Source organism: Zalophus californianus, chromosome 2, assembly GCF_009762305.2.
Source record: "Zalophus californianus isolate mZalCal1 chromosome 2, mZalCal1.pri.v2, whole genome shotgun sequence".
Classification (NCBI taxonomy): domain Eukaryota; kingdom Metazoa; phylum Chordata; class Mammalia; order Carnivora; family Otariidae; genus Zalophus; species Zalophus californianus.
The window spans coordinates 4,373,775-4,397,869 of NC_045596.1; the positions used below are offsets into that span (position 1 = coordinate 4,373,775).

At 48.2% G+C, this 24,095-nt stretch overlaps 1 protein-coding gene across 5 annotated transcripts in view; it reads right to left on the reverse strand.

The window, feature by feature from the left end:
* The window catches only part of KIAA0232 (KIAA0232 ortholog), an 87,621-nt gene extending 63,776 nt beyond the window's left edge, over positions 1–23,845 (reverse strand). For 2 of the 5 annotated variants that reach the window (XM_027598431.2, XM_035726093.1), the window contains exon 1: positions 20,079–20,281. The gene's annotated coding sequence lies outside the window, so the exon portion shown is untranslated. Of the gene's footprint in view, positions 1–20,078; positions 20,285–23,250 lie in introns of those variants that run through there. The other 3 variants (XM_035726095.1, XM_027598434.2, XM_027598433.2) reach the window with 3 other exon arrangements.
* Positions 23,846–24,095: the final 250 nt, after the last annotated feature.

Below are 24,095 nucleotides of genomic sequence, written 5' to 3' on the forward strand. Positions count from 1 at the left end.
TTGGGTGAGAGGAAAGGCAGTATATGTATACACTGACATCTGAAACAGTCGTCCTGCAAACGATAAAACAGCCACCAAACAAAATCCAAACATTAGAACAAAGTTCATTATTATGAAATCCTAAAAGCTTTTAGAAAAATTGTTGGAAAGTGATAAAACTAAATTTCAGAAATCTAAAAACTCCAATTAGGAGAAACTAAACAGACCTTCAACTCTAAGAAAAATTTTCAAAAACACTAAGCAAATTTACAAACAAAAAATTTAAACAAGCAGATTTTTAGAATTTTGAAAATGCAAAAGGCTCTAACATGAAGAAACCCATTTAATCAAGGACGAAGCATTTATCAAATAAGATACTAGATCATGGTGTATTAAAATAGTTTTTCAAAGTGATACTGTTGCTTGTCCAATGACCCTGCAAAAAATTCTACAGCTTCTGGGACTCCTGTCAGTTAAGCTTGATTTCAGCTCAGGTCATGATCTCAGGGTCATGAGATCAAGCCCTGGGTCATCGGGTTCCTTACCTAGAGTGGAGCCTCGAGATTCTCTCCGTCACTCTCCCTCTGTCCCTCCCCCCCAACCCCCTCCACCCCGAGCGTGCACAGGCACGTACTCTCTTTTAAAAAATTTTTTTTTAAATTCTACAGCTTTCAACTACTGATCTCAAAATTATAAAGTGGTCTTCTGAGTTTCAATAGGTGGGGGAAGAAATGACCTGAAATTCTGAAGCTCACTGGTAAAACAGTGCCATTTTTAAAATACTAATATAAAGCCATAAGCTAAGTAATACATATTGCGGTTCTCCAAAATGAAATTGCGTAGTAAGCAGTATTTTGGTAAGATTTTGTATCTCTCAATAAGAGCTACTTAATTCAATATAAAACTTTTGTATAATTATCTGATACATACCCTACTAGTTAGAAATTTTAGAGGATCAGAATAAAATTCTCTATTTGATTTTGCAAAAAGATATATATTTAAGAACTCAGAATAGGTTCAAAGTACATGTATTTTTCATCCATTAATTATATGCGTCAAAGATTAAATCAAGGGCGCCTGGGTGGCTCAGTTGGTTAACCGACTGCCTTTGGCTCAGGTCATGATCCTGGAGTCCCGGGATCGAGTCCCACATCCGAGTCCCACATCGGGCTCCCTGCTCAGCAGGGAGTCTGCTTCTCCCTCTAACCCTACCCCCTCTCATGTGCCCTCTCTCTCTCATTCTCTCTCTCAAATAAATAAATAAAATCTTTTAAAAAAAAAGATTAAATCAAGTCTTTAGCTGTGATTCTTAGGATGTAGTTACAGTCCCTAGGAAGCTATTTAAATGAATAGTGTCATCATTTAAAGTATAACCTACTACAGTTCCCCTAAAGTGTATTTATTCTAGGTGATATAAAAATTTATTATTTTTGCTGCAGAAATTCTTCCTCTTGTATAAATCAGGGAAATACCAGAGCTGAAACAAAAGTAGGCTTATTTATTTTAGGACATCTTAAAACTTTTAATATGGTAATGTGAATCTGGAACCTCCAGGAAGGAAACAAAGGAGATAGCATTTTCCATACTTATTTAATTATAGACCTCTTTTGTGTTCCTAACAACACACTTTGGGAAATATGACCTTTTATGAAAGACTTAGGGGCACCTGGGTGGCTCAGTTGTTAAGCCTATGCCTTCGGCTCAGGTCATGCTCCCAGGGTCCTGGGATCGAGCTCCGAGTTGGGCTCCCTGCTCCGCGGGAAGCCTGCTTCTCCCTCTCCCTCTCCCCCTGCTTGTGTTCCCTCTCTTGCTGTCTCTCTCTCTGTCAAATAAATAAATAAAATCTTAAAAAAAAAAAAAAAGGAAAGAAAGCCTTAACATATTCCCTAAGTTATAAGGGAAACCTAGACCATCTAGGGTCCTTATATCATCAATTTCCTAGGGTTGAAAAGTTAAACTGAAGATACCATTTAGGAATAAGATCATTAAGTACATCCTCCTTTAATTTTTCTTTTTTTTAAAGATTTATTTTTTGTTAAATAACATTTTTTTAAGATTTTATTTATCTATTTGAGAGAGAGAATGAGATAGAGAGAGCATGAGAGGGGGGAGGGTCAGAGGGAGAAGCAGACTTCCCGCTGAGCAGAGAGCCCGATGCAGGACTCGATCCCGGGACTCCAGGATCATGACCTGAGCCGAAGGCAGTTGCTTAGCCAACTGAGCCATCCAGGCGCCCCAAGATTTTTTATTTATTTATTTGACAGAGAGAGACATAGCAAGAGGGGGAGCACAAGCAGCAGGGGGAGTGGGAGAGGGAGAAGCAGGCTTCCCACAGAGCAGGGAGCCCGACCCGGGGCTCGATCCCAGGACCCTGGGACCATGACCTGAGCCAAAGGCAGACGCTTAACGACTGAGCCACCCAGGTGCCCCCTTTATTTTTCTTTTAAAAATCCGCATAAATTATATTGTGCTATACAGTACATCAATCAGAACTCCTTTTTACGTGGGATCAGAACCTTCCAGATTTCCCCCTTTCTCCTAGGCACACCTCAGTCCTCATTTATGACCTTGGAATACATACACTTAAGGAGCTATGCCGGCATTCAATGCCTTCAACACGCACCACGTCTGCACCAGCGCCCGTTACAGGCAAAACAGCAAGGCAAGCACCTAAGGTGTCAAGGAGGTGCTTACAGCCATTGAAATGATCCTGGGTTTATTTCCACTGCACAAAACCACCAAGCTGTTTTGTAGTGGCTCAAAAGACAGAGATCTAATAGCATGTTAGTGGCAGAGCCACCACTAGGAGGAAACTCAGCAAGCAGGCCAGTGGCTCTACAACACAGGAAAGCCAAGTATGGGGCACCTGGGTGGCTCAGTTGGTTAAGCGACTGCCTTCGGCTCAGGTCAGGATCCTGGAGTCCCGGGATCGAGTCCCACATCAGACTCCCTGCTTCTCCCTCTGACCCTCCCCCCTCTCATGCTCTCGCTCTCTCTCTCTCTCTCTCATTCTCTCTCTCAAATAAATAAATAAAATCTTAAAAAAAACAAAAAAGGAAAGCCAAGTATGGCGCTCAGAGGGCATGCTCCAGGGGCTGGTGGGACGGCAGGCTGAGAAGTGCCTGTAGTTCAGAAACATTTGCTGGGCGTCAAGTACAGCTGCTAAAAAATTCAGACATGCTACAGATTTTGGGCGCCCCGGTGGCTCAGCTCAGTCGTTAAGCATCTGCCTTCGACTCAGGTCATGATCCCAGGGTCCTGGGATCGAGCCCCGCATCGGGCTCCCTGCTCAGTGCGAAGCCTGCTTCTCCCTCTCCCACTCCCCCTGCTTGTGTTCCCGCTCTCGCTGTCTCTCTCTGTCAAATATATAAATAAAATCTTTAAAAAAAAGAAAAAGAAAAGCTACTGATTTTAAGTGTACTTTGAGGCATCCCTGAATCTGGGAAACATGCTGAGAAGCCCCACTACTCTTGGAGGTCAAGTAGAGTAGCATTAGTATGACTGTTTATCTATGGAATTCTCCCTACATCGGTGATATTCCTAAAGACCCAAAATATAAATACTTTAAAGTATTTATATTATTAATGCAATATTACCAGAAATATATTTAAAATAGCCAGTGGCTGGGATACCCAGGTGGCACAGTCGGTTAGGTGTCCACATCTTGATTTCCGCTCAGGTTGTGATCTTGAGGTCGTGAAACTGAGCTCAGTGCCGTCTGCTTGGGACTCTCCCTCTCTCCCTCCCCACCTCCTTAATGCCCACGCTCTCCTGCTCTCTAAAAATAAACAAAATCTTTAAAATACCCAGCGGCCTGCACAGGTCCCAACCTGTCTGTGGTTTGGGGTTGCTATCTGCCTCATAAAGCAAAGGAGAGGGTTTGTCTTCTCCTCTGAAAAAGACTCCTGCACAGCTGGCTTTAGCATCTTCCAGGAATAGGGAGGCAGGGATTGAGGCCTCATGAGCCTGGGTTTCAGCTGAGTTAGAGAAGACAGTGCTCACAACCAGCAAGTCCAGAGTCAGGTGGAGTTATCTCCAGGACTCGTTACTATTAACCCAGCCTGGGTTTCTTGACGGTCACAGAAGTGGATTCCTCAACAATAAAATAATAGTTTCAAAAAATACAATAAAATACCCAGCAAAGTACGACACAAAGGTGAAAGATTTTGGATTGGAATTTTACACTAATTAAAACCCTTCTCAAGGGCACCTGGGTGGCTCCATCAGTTACGCATCTGCCTTCGACTCAGTTCATGATCCCAGGGTCCTGGGATCAAGCCCCGAGTCAGGCTCCTTGCTCAGCAGTCTGTTTCTCCCTCTCCATCTGCCCCTCCGCCTGCTTGTGTTCTCTCTCTCTCTCAAATAAAAAAGTAAAATCTAAATCAATCAATCAATCAATCCCTTCTCAGGGCACCTGGGTGGCACAGTCATTTAAGAGTCCGACTCTTGATTTCAGCTCAGGTCATGATCTCAAGGTCATGAGATTGAGCCCCACATTGGGCTCCTGGCTCAGTGAGGAGTCTTCTGGTTTCTCTCCAGCCCCCCCCCAAAATAAATAAAGTTTTTAAATTTTTTTTTTAAGATTTTATTCATCCATTTGACAGAGAGCAAGAGAGAGCAAAAGCAGGGGGAGCAGCAGAGGGAGGAGAAACAGGCTCCCTCCCGAGCAGGGAGCTTGAAGCAGGGCTCGATCCCAGGACCCTGGGACCATAACCCGAGATGAAGGCAGATGCTCAACGAACCGAGCCACCCAGGCGCCCCAAAACTTAAAATTTATCTTTAAAAAAAAACAAAATCCTTCTCCTCCAAAAACAGACTGACATGACCATCTATAGAGCTCTATAGAGGTTAAAACTCTTTAAAATTTCACTGATATGTTCAAATCATAAATATTAAAGGTAAATATAACGTAAAAAGCAGACATAGGCACTCAACAGAAATATACATGCACAGCTGAGAAAAGGGTATAAACAAAAACAGTTAAGTATCCAAACACTGAACATGAATAAAAGTCACCTTTCAAATGACTCCTGTTAAAGTTGATTATTATGCTTTTCTTATAGATTCTGGTCAAGTTCTCTATCACATGAAATATTTAATTCGGGGGTTAGTAATAAGTACTCTACTCCAGTGAATATGAAATCAGACAACTCTGGGAAAAAAGATAATAATCCCTAGAAATATCTGATAAACGAGAGTAATCTTATCCAGATGCATCTTTCAGGTGTTACCTAACAACCAGTAACTAGAACCACAGAGTGATTTGGGCCCAGAGTTGTTTTACAGATCTCTGAACATTTATGTTTCAGCCCCTCACAGACAAGGTCAAAGACCGGTGTAATTTATGCAGAAATCACTACCTACAAACCAATTCTCCACCCCCACCCCCACCCAAGGATCTGAGATCTTTACTACAAGAGCAATGGACAATAGGGCTTAGGAGGGGAGATGGTCGCTGTGGTGGCGGATTTTATGTCAGATCTTACTCAGACCCACTGAATAAGAATCTCCATTTTACCAAGTTGCCCAGGTGACAAATGTACTGGCGGTGCCTCCCTGAAGGCTGAGGACACGTCCCTGCACTGCTCCGTGACTGGTGTGGCCAAGGGACCGCAGTGGACATGACCTACACCATGGCCATGTAGCTTTAAAAGTGATCATTGGATTATGCCTGGCCTCTTCTGCTATCACAGGAAGAACGGGACCCAGACGGGACCGCTTCCTCAGCATGGGTCTCAGGACGAGAAGACACCTGGAAGGCCACCACAGCAACGAACTCAAGGCCGCCAATGTGTGATGTGAGCCACGAAGAACTGTCTGGTGCTTAAGCCACTGAGATTTGGGGGTTTGGTCACCACAGCGCAACCTTGTAAAATCTAATAAAACATTATCGTTCTTAATCCATCTACGAGTTACCTGTATTTAGAATTAGTGAAGCAGGCACCTAATTGCATGTTCTTCTACATGGAAAACCAACTGTGCCAGCGTCACTAATGGATCAGCCCCCCATCCCCGTCTGTAACTGCACTTCTCTACCAGACCCAAGCTTCACATAACCACACGTCTGTCTGGGGCTCTCTTCGGTGCTCAACGTAACTCATCCCCACACCAACACCGCCCTCTCTGAACTACCAGACTTTCACACAAGGTATCGAAAGTCTTCCTCAGGAGTGTCTTCCCTGGGCTCGGCCCTTTGTTCATTCTTCTGATTTTAGGATCAGCCACCACATTCTGTGAAAAACCCTGCTGGGGTTTTAATTGGAGATGCATTAAATATATAGATCAATTTGAGGAAAACAGACTGCTTTACACTACGGAGCCTTCCCATTTATGAATAAGGACCATTTCTCCATTTATTTAGGTCTCCCCCTAGATCTTTCAAGTAAGTTTTCATATTGAGCACACACATTTATTCCTAGATACTAGGTCACAGACTCTCCTAGGTTTTATACAGAATCAACATCTGCAGACGACAACAATTTTCTGTTTCTAGTGCTGCGATCCTTGGGCAGGTCAATGCTGTCCCCTGGCTGTGCTGGCCCACGGTGCCCTCAGCAGGTGTTATCAGCAGGGTGTCCTTTGTCCGATACAGGAAATGTTTCCACACTTCCTCATTAAAAGTGACATTCTCCGTGGGTTTTCTGCAGACACCCTTTACTGGCTAGGAACATTTCCTTTTACTTACAGTTTGCTAAGATCATAGCCATTGCTCAGTCACCCAGATCTAGGGTTAGTGTCGCTGCTCCATGTCGGGCTCTGTGCTAAAGGTTCCCTACCCCCCTTTCCTTTCTTATAGCATAATTTTCCTTTCTTATAGCATAATTTTGTTTTTCCTCCAGCGACAGAAGAAGCAGCTTATGTTTATGGAATTTACTACCAAAGTGTTCTACATGCATGCTCACTGCATTTGAACACCCCATGAGGTAGACACCGTTATTATTCCCTTTGTACAGATGATGACACGGAAACTCAGAACAGAAACTTCGTTTCTCCGAACAGCAAGAAAGAGGAAGAGTTTGGATCTGAAAGCAGGCTAAGCTAACTCCAGAGTCAAGCTCCTCACCGCTACAGATTGGTAAAAACTTGCAACCACCCAAAGGGTCCTTCTGGCCCCAAAGGGGAGGACTTGAGCAGCAATGGTCTGCACCTAACTCCAGCTGTCCAGGAGTTACGTTCTGCTCTCAGGTAGTCCCATTTGACCAAGGATCCCCCTTCAGGAGTCCTTCAAATCATCAAAGCAGGACAAATTCAAATGGGGGAAAGGAAGGTAGGATTAAATTTTGAAGAATTTTAAATTCACATGAAATAAGCCCCAAAATTTTGAGACTGAGCTATTGTTCCAGGGACCATTTTTTAAAAGAGAAAGAGAGGGGCGCCTGGATGGCTCAGTCGTTAAGCGTCTGGCTTCGGCTCAGGTCATGGTCCCAGAGTCCTGGGATCGAGCCCCGCATCGGGCTCCCTGCTCGGTGGGGAGCCTGCTTCTCCCTCTGCCTCTCCTCCCGCTTGTACTTGCTCTCTCTCTGACAAATCAATCAATAAAATCTTAAAAAAAAAAAGAGAGAGAGGGGCACCTGGGTGGCTCAGTCGTTAAGCGTCTACCTTCGGCTCAGGTCATGATCCCGGGGTCCTGGGATCAAGCCCCACATCAGGCTCCCAGCTCCGCGGGAAGCCTGCTTCTCCCTCTCCCACTCCCCCTGCTTGTGTTCCCTCTCTCACTCTGTCTCTCTCTGTCAAATAAATAAAATCTTAAAAAAAAAGAGAGAGAGAGAGAGAGAGAGAGAAAGAGAACAAGTGAGGGGGGTAGGGAACCTTTAGCACAGAGCCCGACATGGAGCTCGATCTCACACCCCAAGCCAAAACCAAGAGTCAGACACTTAACTGACAGCGTCACACAGGTGTTGCCCCCATGGGTACTTCTTAAGCAACATCAGCATTCCAAACCTGAACCTTCTACGGCTGCTTTCCAGAGAACCCACTTCCCAAAGACGCAAACTTGCGAGACTCAGAGAGGAACGGCCTGCCCATCAGATTCAAGTGACCCTTAATTGTATTTAAGTATCAGAAACCACCACCATTTGGTGAATATGCAAGACACAGTGGGGGTGACAAAGCAGCTTCATCTGGGGAGCAATGGTGGCATGTTCTCTAGTAATTTTAAAGCTAGAAGAATGTGATTTCAACGCAGGCTCGAAAAAAATCATCCTCAACGGCCCACGTCGTCCATTTGCTCTGCAGATAAGCCAGAATCCACATTTCCGCTCCGGTTTGGGAACATGGATATGCTAATCAAAGTCCTAGGAACCACAGTCACTTCCAATTAGTAGCTCCTTTCCGCTCTCTTCTAACCACTGGTCAAGCTACCTCTGTTCGGCCCCTAACCCAATGACTGATACCCTTACAAGATGAGGGAAATGGGGATAGAGACTCATAGAGGTGGCCCCATGCAGACAGAGGCAGAGATGGGAGTGAGGTGCATACAAGCTGAGGAACACCAGAAGATAAGAGACAGGCACAGAACAGGTCCTTCCGCAGAAACTCCAGAAAGAGCCCAGCCTCCTGACAGCTGCCTTTCAGACTTGCAGCCTCCAGAACTGTAAGAATACATCTCTGTCTGCTGCCCAGGCCGTGGCACTTCCTTACAGCAGCCTGGGGAAGCTCCTGCAGCACTTCCTACCTTGCACCCGACCGAAGGCCCATTTCCGCTTCTGCAACTTCCGCTTCCCAAAAAGTATATGCGACGGGACAGTGAGGAGAAAGGCACGGGCGGGCGTCAGCATCAGGAGGGTGCTGACTTTATACTCAGAGACCTCACCTGATCTAGGGTTGTTCAAACATTTTTCAAAGAAGCAAACCCCAACACGACACCTGAAACACGTTCCAGGGGCACAGGTGAGGAGCGCGGGAACTGCCCAAACTCCCGTCTCCCCACCCACCCCTGCCTCATGCCTAGAATCCTTTCACTCATTTGTTCATTCCATAAACGTTTGAGCACCTGCTCTGTGCCAGACGTGGCTCTCACAGCATGGAAAAACACAGAGCTAAACCAAACCTCTGCATTTAACGGATTAAGACACTTAACGTGGCCCGGGTCCCGAGGCGGGTGCAGACCAGGGCCACCGTGGTCCAGCTGGGAAGCTGCTGTTCACCCCTCATCCAACTTGCAGCCTTGCTGTCACAGAATTTTAAAGGATCAAAGCAAAGCCTTTTTACTCTGCATTTAGCATATCCTTCTTAATCAAAGCTTTTGGTTTGGCCACAACTATTCACCATCCTCACAGACCTAGAGACACTTTGAGAAGCTGACAGACCTGAACCCTGAGCCAGAGGGAAAGTGAGACCAGCTCTGACCCCACTTCAGCCAACGGCAGACTGCAGGGTGCTACCCGATCCATTTCAAGGTACTCCTTTGCCTGCCCTGGCAAGGCCTGGGTAAGTCTACTCGAGGAGTTGCAATTTCCATGACAGTTTCTACCCCACAGCTAGGGGGAAAATGGTTATAAACACTGTTCCTAAATGTGCATGTGTGTTGGAAATGGGAGAATGAAATGCAGGGGGAAAAAGTATCCCGTGGAAGGGCAGAAATCTTCACCTGATACTGGAGCAACAGAGCCACCAGGGCAGGAAGCAGCAGCTCCCGGAGGGGCGCCAACCACCTGGGGTCAGCGAAGGGCCCCCGCCTGGTCCCAGGTCCAGGTCTCTGGGCGCCGCTCAGGGCAGGTGCGGCCTGGGCACGAGATCATGCTGACCAAAGGAACTGAATGACAAGAGGGATGGAAACAAAGCCCTCCCTCGGGGTGGCTGAGACCACTCCTGGGTTAGGCCTCAGTGAGTGTTAAAATGTACTCTGCTGAGGTTAAGACATTCTTATGGGAGGGGCGCCTGGGTGGCTCAGTCATTAAGCGTCTGCCTTCGGCTCAGGTCATGATCCCAGGGTCCTGGGATCGAGTCCTGGGATCAAGTCCTGGGATCGAGCCCCACACTGAGCCCCTGCAGAGCAGGGAGCCTGCTTCTCCCTCTCCCACTCCCCCTGCTTGTGTTCCCTCTCTTGCTGTGTCTCTGTCAAATAAATAAAATCTTTGGAAAAAAAAAAAAAAGACATTCTTATGGAGTTTCATCAAGCAAAGCCTGCAAGGTGAGGGAGAGCCTGAGACCAAGGTTTTTGAGGGTCACTGGAGTCACCTGCCTGCATTAACTGCGTCAAAGTTCCCACGTGTGTGCTTTCTCCGACTGTGGTTCTTCTGCAAAGGCCACATTACATCAAAGCTCTCACTGAACAGGCTGCATCCTCATCTTGATGAAACTCACTTTAAAACAAAACCAAAAACAAAAGAAGTTACAGGGAAGGATCCTGATCCGCCAGAGTGTCTCCGAGATCTGTTCCTGTCGAAAGAGCTAAGCCCATCTGCCGTGCAGTGGCCAGGCCTAGCTGCTCTCTGATGCTTTTCCACAAGTTCTAGAGAAATCTTAGTGAGGCTCACCTGTCCACAGACCACAGCTACTATCGGCCCTCCCCCTTCTCCAGCTTCCCTCCTCCGCCAGCTCTCCAGGCTGTCCTTGGACTTCTCTACCAACACTAGACCCCGGCCACCCCGGCTGTCACGGATCCCCTAGCAGCCCAGCCAAGCCTTTCTCAGAACTGCAGGGGCCTAAGGCTACCCCACCCAGTCCCTTCTCCCCTCACACCCCTGCACAGGGTCCCACCGGCATAGGGGTCAGAGGCTGCCCCTCCACACCCCTGCTCCCTCGCTCTCCCTTCCACGACAATTCCCCCGGCTAGTCTCCGGCCTAGGTCTAAGCATCGCAGCATCCGTGCCTCGGACATTGCAGGCAGTCAACAAGGATTGTGGGAACAAATAAACCTCCAGGAAGAGTAGGGCAGCGGAAAAAAGTGGACTTTAAGTTGAGAGGATAGGAATTTGGGCTCCAGCTCTGCCATATATCATTTGTAACCTTAAGGAAGCTTCTTGAGGCCTCTGAGCCACAGCTGGACCCTTTATAAAATGGAGAAGATACCACGTCTCTGCAGGGTTGTCAGGAGGACACAGGAATTACCTGAGGTCCCCCACACTGGGCCTGCCGGTTAGGAGCTGCCAAACAAGGTGGGCTCACTCTCCTCCTTACCTACTCTCCATAGCCGTTTCTAAGACTCCTTTCCCTTTCACCAAGAATTCTGACCACTTTTTAACTAAATAAAGCCCCCAATAATCCTATATACCCACTAGTGATCCCCTGTTCAACTGAGCCTAACTGATGGTTAAACTTTATTTTCATCCCTGACTTGCCTGTGATGGGCTAGGATTCATTTTACTAGATTTTTTTTTTTAAGATTTTATTTATTTATTTGACACAGAGAGACACAGCGAGAGAGGGAACACAAACAGGGGGAGAGGGAGAGGGAGAAGCAGGCTTCCTGCTGAGCAGGGAGCCCGATGCGGGCCTCGATCCCAGGACCCTGGGATCATGACCTGAGCCGAAGGCAGACGCTTAACGACTGAGCCACCCAGGCGCCCCATCATTTTACCAGATTTTAGAAAATGAAATCCCAGAGATAGGTATCTTAACAGTCTGAAACTTAAACTGTCTCCCTAAAGCTGCAAGTAAAGCACACTTTCAAAAAACCAATACAAAATCTAAAACTGCAGTTCAGTACCAACTTCCTGCTATTTTTACAGCTCCTTTAAACAATTTTTTTTTAAGTTTTAGCATTCGAGATCGTTAAAAGTTTTTCAAGAAAATACACAGTGAGTTTGCATAGACTTAATTGGTAGTTTTTAAGACGACTCAAGTATGATGTATGTGCACTTATATAAGCATTCCAGAAAGTTTCCAAGTTGATAAACTGTTAGTGGTGGTCACTCACAGGGAGGCATGAGGATGAGGGGTGCTTCTTTTTAAAAAAAGTGTTTACGGGACTGGGGAGCCAGGGTGGCTCAGTTGGTTAAGCATCTGACTCTGGATTTCAGCTCAGGTCATGATCTCAGGGATGTGCAATCAAGCCCTGCATTGGGCTTGAGCCTGCTTAAGATTCTCTCTCCCTCTCCTCCCCCTCCACACACAGCCCCCCATAAAAAAAATAAAAATAAAAAGCCTTTCCAGGACTGACATAATTGGTAGGGTCCAGGGCGAAGTGAAAATGTAGGCCCCTTGATCAAAATTATTAAGAGTATCAAGCCAGCTCCCCCTGCCGTGCTCTCTCTCTCTCACAAATAAATAAAATCTTAAAAAAAAAAAAAAAAAATCTTCCTTTAAAAAAAAAAATGTTCAGGGGCACCTGTGTGGCTCAGTTCGTTAAGTGTCTGCCTTCGACTCAGGTCATGATCCCAGGGTACTGGGATTGAGTCCCGCGTCAGGCTCCCTGCTCAGCAGAGGGCCTGCCTCTCCCTCTGTCTGCTGCTCCCCCTGCTTGTGTGCAGGCTCACGCGCGCTCTCTCTCTCTCTCCCCCCGCCTCTGACAAATAAATAAAATCTTTTTAAAAAATGTTCACAGCAACACGGAAGCCTGTCCCATCAACTAGCTCAATAAATTCTGGCATAATCATACAATGGAATGAATACTAAGCACATAAAAAAAACCACAGTGAAGTAGATCTGTACATAAAGATCTGTACGTGCTGATATGGAAAGCACTCCAAGACACAAAGTTCAGGGTTTGCTTAAACATAGAACAATCTCTGGAGCATCTGGGTGGCTCAACTGTTAAGTATCTAACTTCGGCTCAGGTCATGGTCCCAGGGTCCTGGGATCAAGCCCCGCATCGGGCTCCCAGCTCAGCAGGAAGCCTGCTTCTCCCTCTCCCACTCCCCCCGCTTGTGTTCCCTCTCTGTGTCTCTCTCTGTCAAATAAATAAACAAAATCTTAAAAAAAAAAAATAGAACACTCTCGACAATGACTCCATTTTTTAGAAACATTGGCATATTTTTTGCCTAGGACATCCAAGACACTTATCAGTGTTTTTTTCAATACAGGATGAGTACAGGACGGGAAGGAGAGTGAAGAGGAGACTTACTTTTCATCTTATAATCTATTGTTTTAGATTTAACATATAATTTTAAAAAATAAACAGGGTTTTTTTTAAGATTTTATTTATTTATTTTACAGAGAGACACAGCGAGAGAGGGAACACAAGCAGGGGGAGTGGGAGAGGGAGAAGCGGGCTTCCCGCAGAGCAGGGAGCCCAATGTGGGGCTCGACCTGAGCCGAAGGCAGTCGCTTAACCAACTGAGCCACCCAGGCCCCCAAGCATATTGTAATTATTAAACTAACTATCCTATTGCCATTATTTCTAATACAGATATTAGTTCATCCACTGTGATATTGTCATCCACAATTCTTTGAGGCAGGTTCTAAGAGATTTATTAGGAATATACAGATTTCCAGGACGTCGGTTAAGCATCTAGATGCCTTGGGCTTAGGTCATGATCCCAGGGTTCTGGGGTGGAGCCCCACATCGGGGTCCCTGCTCAACGGGGAACCTGCTTCTCCCTCTGCCTGCCACTCCCCCTCAAGCGCTCTCTCTGATAAATAAATAAAATCTTAAAAAAAAAGGAATATATGGATTTTCAATGATTTCTTTTTAAAAAGCTCATAATTCTAAACACAGTCAACGTAAATTAAATAACAATCAACCCATACACCAATGTTGCTCAAAGTAGGGAATTCCATATTATGTTAGAACCAACAGATACCACTTTTTAAAGTTTCTTGATACATCTTTCAATCAGTAATGCATATAAACTTAAAAATAGTAACTAAATACTTCACTAAAAATTTCAAAATTGGGGGCACCTGGGTGGCTCAGTAGTTGGGCATCTGCCTTCGGCTCAGGTCATGATCCCAGGGTCCTGGGATCAAGCCCCCTGTCGGGCTCCCCGCTCTGCAGGAGGCCTGCTTCTCCCTCTCCCACTCCCCCTGCTTGTATTCCCTCTCTCGCTGTCTCTCTCCCCGTGTGTCAATAAATAAAATCTTTAAAAAAAAAAAAGTTTCAAAATCGGGCACCTGGGTGGCTCAGTTGGTTAAGCATATGCCTTAGGCTCAGGTCATGATCCCAGAGTCCTGGAATCGAGACCCGTGGCGGGGTCCCCGCTTGGTGGAGAGTCTGCCTCTCCCTGACCCTCCCCCATCTCGTGCTTTCTCTCTCTGTCAAACAAATAAATAAATAAAATCTTTCAAAAAATAAAAAAAAAAAGTTTCAAAATTGGGGTACCTGCATGGCTCAGGTGGTGAAGCATCTGCCTTTCGCTCAGGTCATGACCCCACATCGGGCTCCCTGCTCCGCGGGAAGCCTGCTTCTCCCTCTCCCGCTCCCCCTGCTTGTGTTCCCTCTCTTGCTGTGTCTCTCTCTGTCAAATACATACATACATACATACATACATAAACCTTGGGGGGGGGGGAATCTTTAAAACAAAAAAGTTTCAAAATTGTAGCTGGTTTTCCTCACCTAGTTTCTCCCTCTTCTCGAGCCAGGAGGTAACAGTGATGACCAGACAAAGGAAGAGACACAGAGCTAGGAAAGCCTAGCGACCCAGTATGCTTTGGAGATAATACCCAAATCAGAATTTCAACAGTCACTCCAAATTCTAAATTGAGAGATTCTATAATTTAATAATTACAAGACATAAGATTAAAATGAAAACATCTGCTTTACTGAAAAATAACAGAGTGTGAAATTTGACAATTCCCAACTTTCCACTGACTTTCTTAAGCCACATGCAAAAAATCTGGCTCACCTACAGATAGGTCTGCATGTCTTCAGAATAATTTAGGGCCACTGTCACTAATCTGCTTGTGCAAGAGCCCTCTCCAACAAAGTACTCACTTTTCTGTTTATTATCAAACTAATCAAAGAACAGGGTTGCAGGTGGAAGACCCAGAGGACTTTTTCTTTACACACACACTTAGAAGGATCCCCCAGGAATAGTCTGTGAACATTGCTACAGTAAACCAGCATATAAAATCTATCAACTTACCCAACCACTAGTGTTTTCTACACCTGCTTAAAATAATGGCTAATAGCTGCCGCTTCCTGAGCACTTACTATGTGCTGGGCCCTGCTGCGTGTCACGTGCATGCATGCATGCATGGAGCTCTCACAGAGAACCATTCCAACCCTACTCCCCCTCCGCTGAAATCAGAGACTGCAGGGTGATGGACTTAATTCAGTCAAGCATTTAATGAGTAAGTACTATATAAAAGATCGCACGGCACACTAGAAGGAATCAGCGATGGATAAGGTTTCCGCTCTTCCCTCGAGCAGCTTATAATCCAGGAAAGGCCTCCACGTAAAGGCTACACTAAAATGTCATAAGGAAAAAGCGTGGAGGCATCAGGCAAGCACCGTGTGGGAGAAGAAAGACGAAGAGTTAATTCTGAAAATCAAGGGAGAAGTTTCTTTCCTGGAAGCAGAAGCATTTAAGCCAAGCTTCCAGTATTAAGGATTTTGATAGGAAGAGAAAGGCACAAAGGACATTCCAGAGTAAAGGAACTGGACAAAACAAGCAGGAAAGTGGCCAGAGGCCTAGTGTTGAGCTACAAGGTGGCAAGAGAGGGGCAGGAGAGACGGGGCTGAGTTACACGAGGCCAGGTAGCGATGGTCTTAGCGGGATTTCTCTGTCACTAAGGCCCAACTGGTGGTAGTGTCTCTGAGGTGAAAAATCTTTGTAGGAGTAAGCCTACCAACAGAACTAGGCCATATCCCTCAGGTGTGGCAGAATGCGGGGGAAATGCCGAGAACCTCCGCATTGCATACTGGGGGCAGGGATGATGGGATTTGATTTACCCACTGAGCAATCCTGGTAACAGAACACAGGAAGACCAGGGAGACCAGAGAAAGGGAGGCCATCAGCAGGCCTACAGTAACAATCTACAGGAGGACCGGAAGGGCTGGCTAGGGGAACTGCTGAGAAAGAGAGACGTGGGGGGCAGACCTGGTAAAAACCTTGTCAGGCCACGGAAGACTCGACAAGCTTCCAGCCTGGGAAACGGTACTGAGGAGGACAAATGTGTGGCGAAGACATCCTATTGGCTTCTATCTGAACAAGGACGTGCCGCACACAAAGTATAGCCACTTTAAGTGACGCTGCAAAACAAAAATAGCACAGACAAGACTGTTCTAATTTCACAGAATAAAGACACTGAGGTCCAAGAGAGATTTAACCGACTTGCCCACGGTGACACGGGGGTGAGAGATGAGCCAAGACACACCAACCCGAGTCTTGCAGATCCAGGCCTAATGTTATTTTTTTTTAAAGGGTTTTCTATTTATTTATTTATTTATTTATTTATTTGCGACAGAGAGAATGAGAGAGAGAGAGAGCGCGCACACGAGAGGGGGGAGGGTCAGAGGGAGAAGCAGACTCTCTGCCGAGCAGGGAGCCCGATGTGGGACTCGATCCCGGGACTCCTGGATCATGACCTGAGCCTAAGGCAGTCGCTTAACCAACTGAGCCACCCAGGCGCCCCAGGCCTAATGTTCTTTAAATAAGCCTCCCAAAAAGCAAGTTACTTTTTATACGTATAACAAATGTCCCTCCCCCCCCCAAAAAAAAGGCTTTAAACAAAAAACGCTTATGGGGCGCCTGGGTGGCTCAGTCAGTCGTTGGGCATCTGCTTTCGGCTCGGGTCACGATCCCAGCGTCCTGGGACGGAGCCCGCATCGGGCTCCCTGCTCCACGGGAAGCCTGCTTCTCCCTCTCCCACTCCCCCTGCTTGTGTTCCTTCTCTTGCTGTGTCTGTCAAATAAATAAATAAAATCTTTAAAACAAAACAAAACAAAAAAGCTTTAATCTGCTGTGAGTGCAATTTTATTTCAAAGGTAAGTAATACTTTGGGGCGCCGGAGTGGCTCAGACAGTTAAGCATCTGCCTTCAGCTCAGGTCATGATCTTAAGAGTCTCAGGATGGAGCCCCACGTCAGGCTCCCTGCTCAGCCAGGAATCTGCTTCTCTCTCCCCACTCCTGCGCTCGCTCGCTCTCTCTCTCTCTAATAAATAAATAAAATCTTAAAAAAAAACATATCTTGGGACACCTGGGTGGCTCAGTCGTTGAGCGTCTGCCTTCGCCTCGGGTCATGATCCCGGGGTCCTGGGATCGAGTCCCACATCGGGCTCCTTGCTCAGTGAGGAGCCTGCTTCTCCCTCTCCCTCTACTGCTCCCCCTGCTTGTGCTCTCTCTCTCTGACAAATAAATAAATAAAAATATTAAAAGATAAAAATAAAAAAATAAAAAAAACATATCTTAAAACTTGTGCTCTGATTCCCTCTACCCAAGAGAGGGACTTCCCAGTCAGCAGTGCAGGCTCATGGACCCTGGAAGTTTAGACACAGATGAGAGAGGTGGTTGTTTCTACTTTGTATAAAAATCCCACCTGGCATTATGTGAGACATCAAACATAATGGAAAAGAAATATTCTAAGTATTAAATACCTTCAATGTAGTAAAACTGCATTTCGAACATTGTGGTTGGTACTCTTACATTTATTAAAATACTTGATCATAATAATATACCACAAGGTGGATGACAGATTTTGACTTTATTTAGCAAACATTTGAACACTAATGTTTAAGAGCCTGAGCAAGCTGTTGGGAGTAAAATAATGGTATGGCCACCACAGCCAGAGTTTCACATACACAACGCAAGGTGGCATAGGCAATGATGAAAGCAAAAGAGAGGGTTATGACTGCAGCAATGAGTAATTCACATTGACAAGGTTTCTAAAGGGCTCCAGAGGACATAAAATCGGGTGTGGACTTTTAAAAAACCCAGAGAGGGCAGGAGTGAGAGCGTTGCAATTAGAGAAAAGGACATAAGCAAAGAAGGAAGTAGGTGGGCACATTTAGAGAACTGAGCATAGTCCCCATTCAGTGGGACAGTGTGGAAAGGTGACAGAGCCGACAGGTAAAGTTCAGAGATGATTCGAGCCACAATGAAGGGCCTTGAATGTGATGCCAGTCGGTCTGGAATCTAGGCTCCAAACAACAGGCAGTCTTAGCTTTCTGAGCCGGAGATTGGCAAAATGTGATCTGTGTTTAGGACAGAGGACTCTGGCAGCCAGGCAAATTGTGCACAGGAAGAGGTGGGGAGGAGTCTAAAGAGGGATCATCAGCCAAGAGAGGAATTTGCGGCTTCGCAAACTACCACTAATCTAATATTTTAAAAGCAGAGGGCTGTTGACAGAATTATTTCACATCTCCCCATCACCTGATCACCCCAACCGCCCTGTGGGACAGGTATCATCATTCCTTCCATTTTACAGACCAGAAAACTGACAGAGGCCATTAACTGCTCCAAGTCAAATGCTGCTAAAACAGGGAGAAAAGGCAGGCACACTATGCAAAATAAAAAACAATCCTACTGGTTTTTAAGTAAAGGTATACTATTAGAAAAATGCTAAATATACCATTAAGAAATGCTAAAAATCCACGTAATTTTCCGAAATGTTGCATCTTGTGTAACAAATAAGCTAATTACCGTTAAAATAATTACAGATTTGTTTCATGTTTATGCCATGTTAAAGACCTGTACTTTTCTTTAAAAAACAAAAAAAAAACACCCTCTAATTCCACTCTCTATGGATTTAGATACTTAAGAGTAGTATTCACACCTCCATTCAACGTTCCAGTGGCCAAACTGGCAAACATGAAAACTGATACACATGTGCCCTAACTGAAGAAGTAAACTACTTTTGAAATAATTAAAAACTCATTATTTAGCAAGTACAGCGATTCCACCTAGTACATACAGTAAGTCATGATTGCAAAGAGCTTACCTAAAGGTATGCAAAGGCACAATTTTGGAAACGGTTTTTGTCACAAAGAAATGGCATAAAAAGATCCCGACACCCATTTAAGAATGGATCGATCCAAAAGAACAAATGACAGAATATTTGACCTTCAGAATGCAGACTGGTAGATTTCCCCGCTTTAAGTGCATAGTCTACGAAACGGTCAGGGAGTTCTGCACGAGTCTCACACTGCTTAGGAGAAATCTAGCCTGGGGATCTGACTGTATAGCTTTATCCACATCACCCCCTCTATTATCAAAACTGCCTGCCCCCACCCCCTCACCCATCTTCTACCACCGGGTTTTCTTTTCTTTTCTTTTTTTTTTAAACAAGCAAAAGCCCAAAGATGTAAAACCCATTCTTAGAAACTTGGGACAATGAATCCAAGTATCCAACCCAGGTAATTACTAGCAAGAATCACAATTAAATCATTCCAAGGAATCGCACATCCCCTCCCCGCTTAATCTCCTATACCTTCTACTAGGTTAACTCTCTACACCTCGCCCACAGAAGCCCCAAACTGAAAGGCGGCGAAAGAGAAATCAAACTGGGTTCTGCCACGACTGGGGGGGTCTGCTCCCGGAGCTCGGCAGGCCCTGTCACCTGTCACGCTACGCCCTCGGGCGGCAAGCGGCCTTTCGCACGCGACAACCCCGAATCCCGAGCCGGGAGGCGCGGGGAGCTCCGCAAGGCCGCCGCGGCAGCGCGAGCCCCGCATCCCGCCGGAGCCCGCGACTCCGGGGGCCCGCAGCTCCCGTCCGCGGCCGTAACCTTCGCCGGACCCCGCGCCCCGCCCGCCCCGCGCCACAGGCCCGCGCGCCCGTCAGTCACCGCCCGCCCCGCCCCGCGCAGCCCCTCCCCCGCCGGCGGTCTCCCCGCCCGGGCCCCCAAAGGACAATGCTGGAGGGGAGGGGCGGAGGCACGCGCGGGCCGAGGGCAGCGCGGGGAGCGCCTACCCGCCTGCCGCTGGGGAGCCCCATCGCCAGCCCGCCCCCGGGCTCCGCGCCCCGGGCCCCGCGTCCGCACCCCGCCTCGCCTCCCCGCCGCGAGCCGCTCCCAGCGCGGCGGCACCGACTCATTGTGCGGACTCATCGTCCGGCCCCAGCGCGCCCGGCGGCCGGAGCGCTACCGCGGGGGTCGGGACGGGGGGGGCGGTCTCCGGACCCGCGGCCCGCAGCACGCCCCGGGCCCGGCCGGGGTGCCCGCGGAGCCCGCCAGCCTGCTGGGGCAACCCGGCCTCCCTCAGGCCGGCCTCGGGCCCCTCTGCGGCAACGGCCGGCCCGGCCTGCGGCCACCCGCCCCGACCCCGGCCCGCGCGGTACCTGCCGAGTGGCCGGGCGGCGCGGCGGCCGGCGGGGGCGCCTCCTCTCGCGGCGAGGGCTCCAAGCGGCTGCCGAGCGCCGGCGGCCCTGGCCTGCGCCTTACGTAAAGCGGCGGCGGCTCCGGCGCCACTCGGCGGAGGGCGGGAGGCGGCGCGCCGCGGCCGCTCCGCTCCGTTACCCGGCAACTGGCCTCAGCGCCCCGCCAACCCGGCGCGCTCCATATCCTTCCGCCCAGCCGCCGGATTACATCAGCGCCGGCCCGCCCCGCCCGGCCCCGCCCCGCCCCTCCGGCCGGCCGGCCCAGTGGGCGGGCCGAGGGCAGCGGGCTAGGCCGAGCTCCGCGGCCCGGCGTGGGCGCTGAGTGCCGCCGGGAGGTGGAGGGCTGCCCGCGGGAGCCCACCCCACGTGCGGGCCGTCGAAGGGCAGACGCCTCCTGCGGAGGGAGCACGCCGGGCGGCTCTGGGCAAGAGCCCTTGAACTCCGCGGCTGTCCCCAGACCCTAGACCCCACTGGGGCCGCGCGGCTCGCCCTGCGCCGCCCCACCCGCCTCCCGGCGCAGCCCCCGCCTTTCCGGGTGCAAGCTCCACCTGTCTGCGCCCCCTCCTAACCGCGTCCTGGGATGGCTGGAGTGGGCGGTTTAAAATAAAGACTTTAATTTTTTTTTTTTTTTTTTTAAGAAACCCAGAAGACAAGCTAAAGAAATGTGACATGGCTCTTTTTATTAAGTAGGCAAAAATAAATTCTGGAACATTCGAAAGTGGCAACCAAAAATGTGCACTAACCTTTTAATCAACGTCTCTCTTCACACCCACCTTCCTTAAGTGTGAGTCCTAGTCCTGTCCTTAAAAAGCAAATAAGTGTGATAGGCACCAGAGGGAATAAGCCGGGGAGATTACCTACGTACAAAGAGGAAACCCGTCCAGAGGGGGAGTGACCTGCCTGGGGTCATTGTTCCCGTTGATGTATTTATTGAGCACCCACCAGGTGCCACCAGGCACTGAGCTTTTCTGTTCAGAGCTTGCAAGTCAACCGGCTCCCAGGCTCATGCAGAAGGGTAAGTACAGACTGGGAAGGGGCAACTGGGCACTGTGCTGGGTGCTGAAGGTCCGACCACGGAGAACTATCATTTACATACTTCCTATAAAGTGGTTTCCTGCAAACATTTCTTTTGCTCTTCAGAAGAATCCTGGATATTATCATGCCCATATCACAGGTCAGGGAGCTGAGGCTCAGAGAAAGTGATTTTTCCGAAGCCTTGCTACTAGCGGGGGGGGGGGGGGGGGGGGGGGGGGGGGGGGGGGGCGGGGCGGGGGGGGCGGGGTGTAGGCTTCTGACTCTCCTGAACCACACTGCCTCTTGGAGGAGGCAGGATTTGAATCCAGGCTCTGGTTCTGAATTCTGGGGTCTTTGGGCAACTCTTTCTCAGCTTGCTGGCTATTTTCTTTTCTGAGGTTCGTCTCAGAAAAGTCAGTGTGTTCATTCAATCAACACCCTCTGAGCGCCTGTGCTGGGTTTGGCTCCACGCCAGGCAGCGGTGGCCCTGCCCTCTTGGAGCTCACTTTAAAAAGGGAGGGAGAGGGTGCCTGGGTGGCTCAGATGGTTGAGCGTCTGCCTTCGGCTCGGGTCATGGTCCCGGGGTCCTGGGATCGAGTCCCGCGTCGGGCTCCCTGCTCCTTGGGAGCCTGCTTCTCCCTCCGCCTCTCTCTCTCTGTCTCTCATGAATAAATAAATAAAATCTTTAAAAAAAAAAAAATAAATAAAAATAAAAAGGGAGGGAGAAGGGCGCCTGGGTGGTTCAGTTAGTTAAGCGACTGCCTTCGGCTCAGGTCATGATCCTAGAGTCCCTGGATCGAGTCCCACATCGGACTCCCTGCTCAGCGGGGAGCCTGCTTCTCCCCCTAACCCTCCCCCCTCTCATGTACTCTCCTCTCTCTCTCTCACTCTCTCAAATAAATAAATAAATCTTTAAAAAAAAAAAAAAGGGAGGGAGAGGATGAAAGGGTGTGGGAAAGCCAGGATGGTCTGGAGCAAAAGAGAGGCAAATAAAGGAGTTTGGGAGTCTAACTGCCAGGTGCCCCCAAACCGGGGATTTCGATTTCAGAAACCGTTGAAATCTCCCTCCAAATATGAGGGATTTGCAGAGTGATCAACATGTTACATTGGTAACATTGCCGCCATCTACACTCATCACTTTTGTGAAAGAATTTATGAACAGCGAAAAATAAAAATAGTAACAAGGTATCTCAGATATTCTCAGAAGGAAATACGGTCGGCAATGTTACAGCTATACACACACAACACAGGCATGGAGGTTTACTGGCCTTGTTTTTCTCATTTTGCCACAGACCAGATTTTCTAAATCATAAAGTAGTGAAATCAGAAGGCTTCTTAGAGGACGAAGTATTTAAACTGAGCAGGAATTAACTAGGATTAGTAGGATTTAGAGGCGGTAGGGGAAGATTACAGATTAGAGAATGAAAGTATCTTGGTTACTTTGTTTCCTTAACAAAATAGCTCCCTGTCCCTCAGATTGTTTGTTTTGATAAAAGTCCTAGAAGGTTTGGCTGACTCCAACCTCAGGGCCTTGGCACTTGCTAAATCCTCTTTTCCCATATCTTTGCATAGCTGGCTCCTTCTTGTTCAGGGCTCAGCTATACTGTCATATGTTCAGAGACACCTCCCTGATCCCCGATTTAGAATGGCCTGCCTTCCCAGTCATGAGGCAACCGCCCTCTTTTGGCTTTTTATTCATCGTCCTTATCAGTATATGCAATTATCTTGGTTGTATGTTTGTTTGGTCATTAAACTCAGCTTCAGAGCGCCTGGGTGGCTCAGTCGTTAGGCGTCTGCCTTCGGCTCAGGTCATGATCCCAGAGTCCTGGGATAGAGCCCCGCATCGGGCTCCCTGCTTCTCCCTCTCCCACTCCCCCTGCTTGTGTTCCCTCTCTGGCTGTGTCTCTCTCTGTCAGTCAAACAAATAAATAAAAACTTAAAAAAATAATAAACTCAGCTTCCCCCCAACCCCAAGACCTGCATCCCAGGAGAGCTGTCATTTTGTCCATGGTGGTCACCGACCCATCCCGAGACCTGCCAGTTCGTGGGCAAATGACTGAATGGCCATCTGTAATGCAGTCTGAGTTCTATACGAGAGAAAACGACCCGGCTTACTCACGTGAGCAATTGGGAACAGCATCTCAAACACGAACCCTTCACTCTAGTGGGCAGCCCTGCCCGAGACCTTCTTTAAAGCTCTTGAGCAGTGATCGTCAGAATTCAACCCGGAATAACAGTAGTTCCTTGGCTCTGGAGGGCTGTGATCCGCAGGGAATGAAAGGAGGCCAGAGGACTCTGGCGTTGAAGCACAACTAGGGTGGATGCAGAGGAGTTCCACTTGACGATTTTCTAAAGAGAAAGCATCTTGGTCTCAGTGTGCGCTGCAATCCTTCATTTCAGCTCTCTGGCCCCAGGACCACCTGCTGCACCTTTTTGACCCCTGCATGAGGGTGAGGCGGTGAGAAGGGGCATATGGCAACTCCTAGTGCCCTCTGACCTGGAGGTTCTGGATGCCAGCAAGGATTCGGGCTGATGCGAGCTGGGGCAGTGGTTTTGTAACCACGTTCATGAGTCCAGGATGCCGCACAGCACACCGGCAGGCGTCCTCTGCCCTCTGACCTTGGGTATGTATGAGATCTCCCTCTCTGGGACTGTTTCCCCTTCTGCACAGCAAGGGATTTAAGCAGGAAGATCTCAGGGGCGCCTGGGTGGCTCAGTCGTTAGGCATCTGTCTTCGGCTCAGGTCATGGTCCCGGGGTCCTGGGATCGAGCCCCGCATCAGGCTCCCTGCTCCAGGCTCCCTGCTCCAGGCTCCCTGCTCGGCGGGAGGCCTGCTTCTCCCTCTCCCACTCCCCCTGCTTGTGTCCCCTCTCTTGCTGTGTCTCTCTCTGTCAAGTGAATAAATAAAATCTTTAAGCAGGAAGATTTCAAAAGTATCCTCCTGTTTTGTTTTGTTTTTTCCTC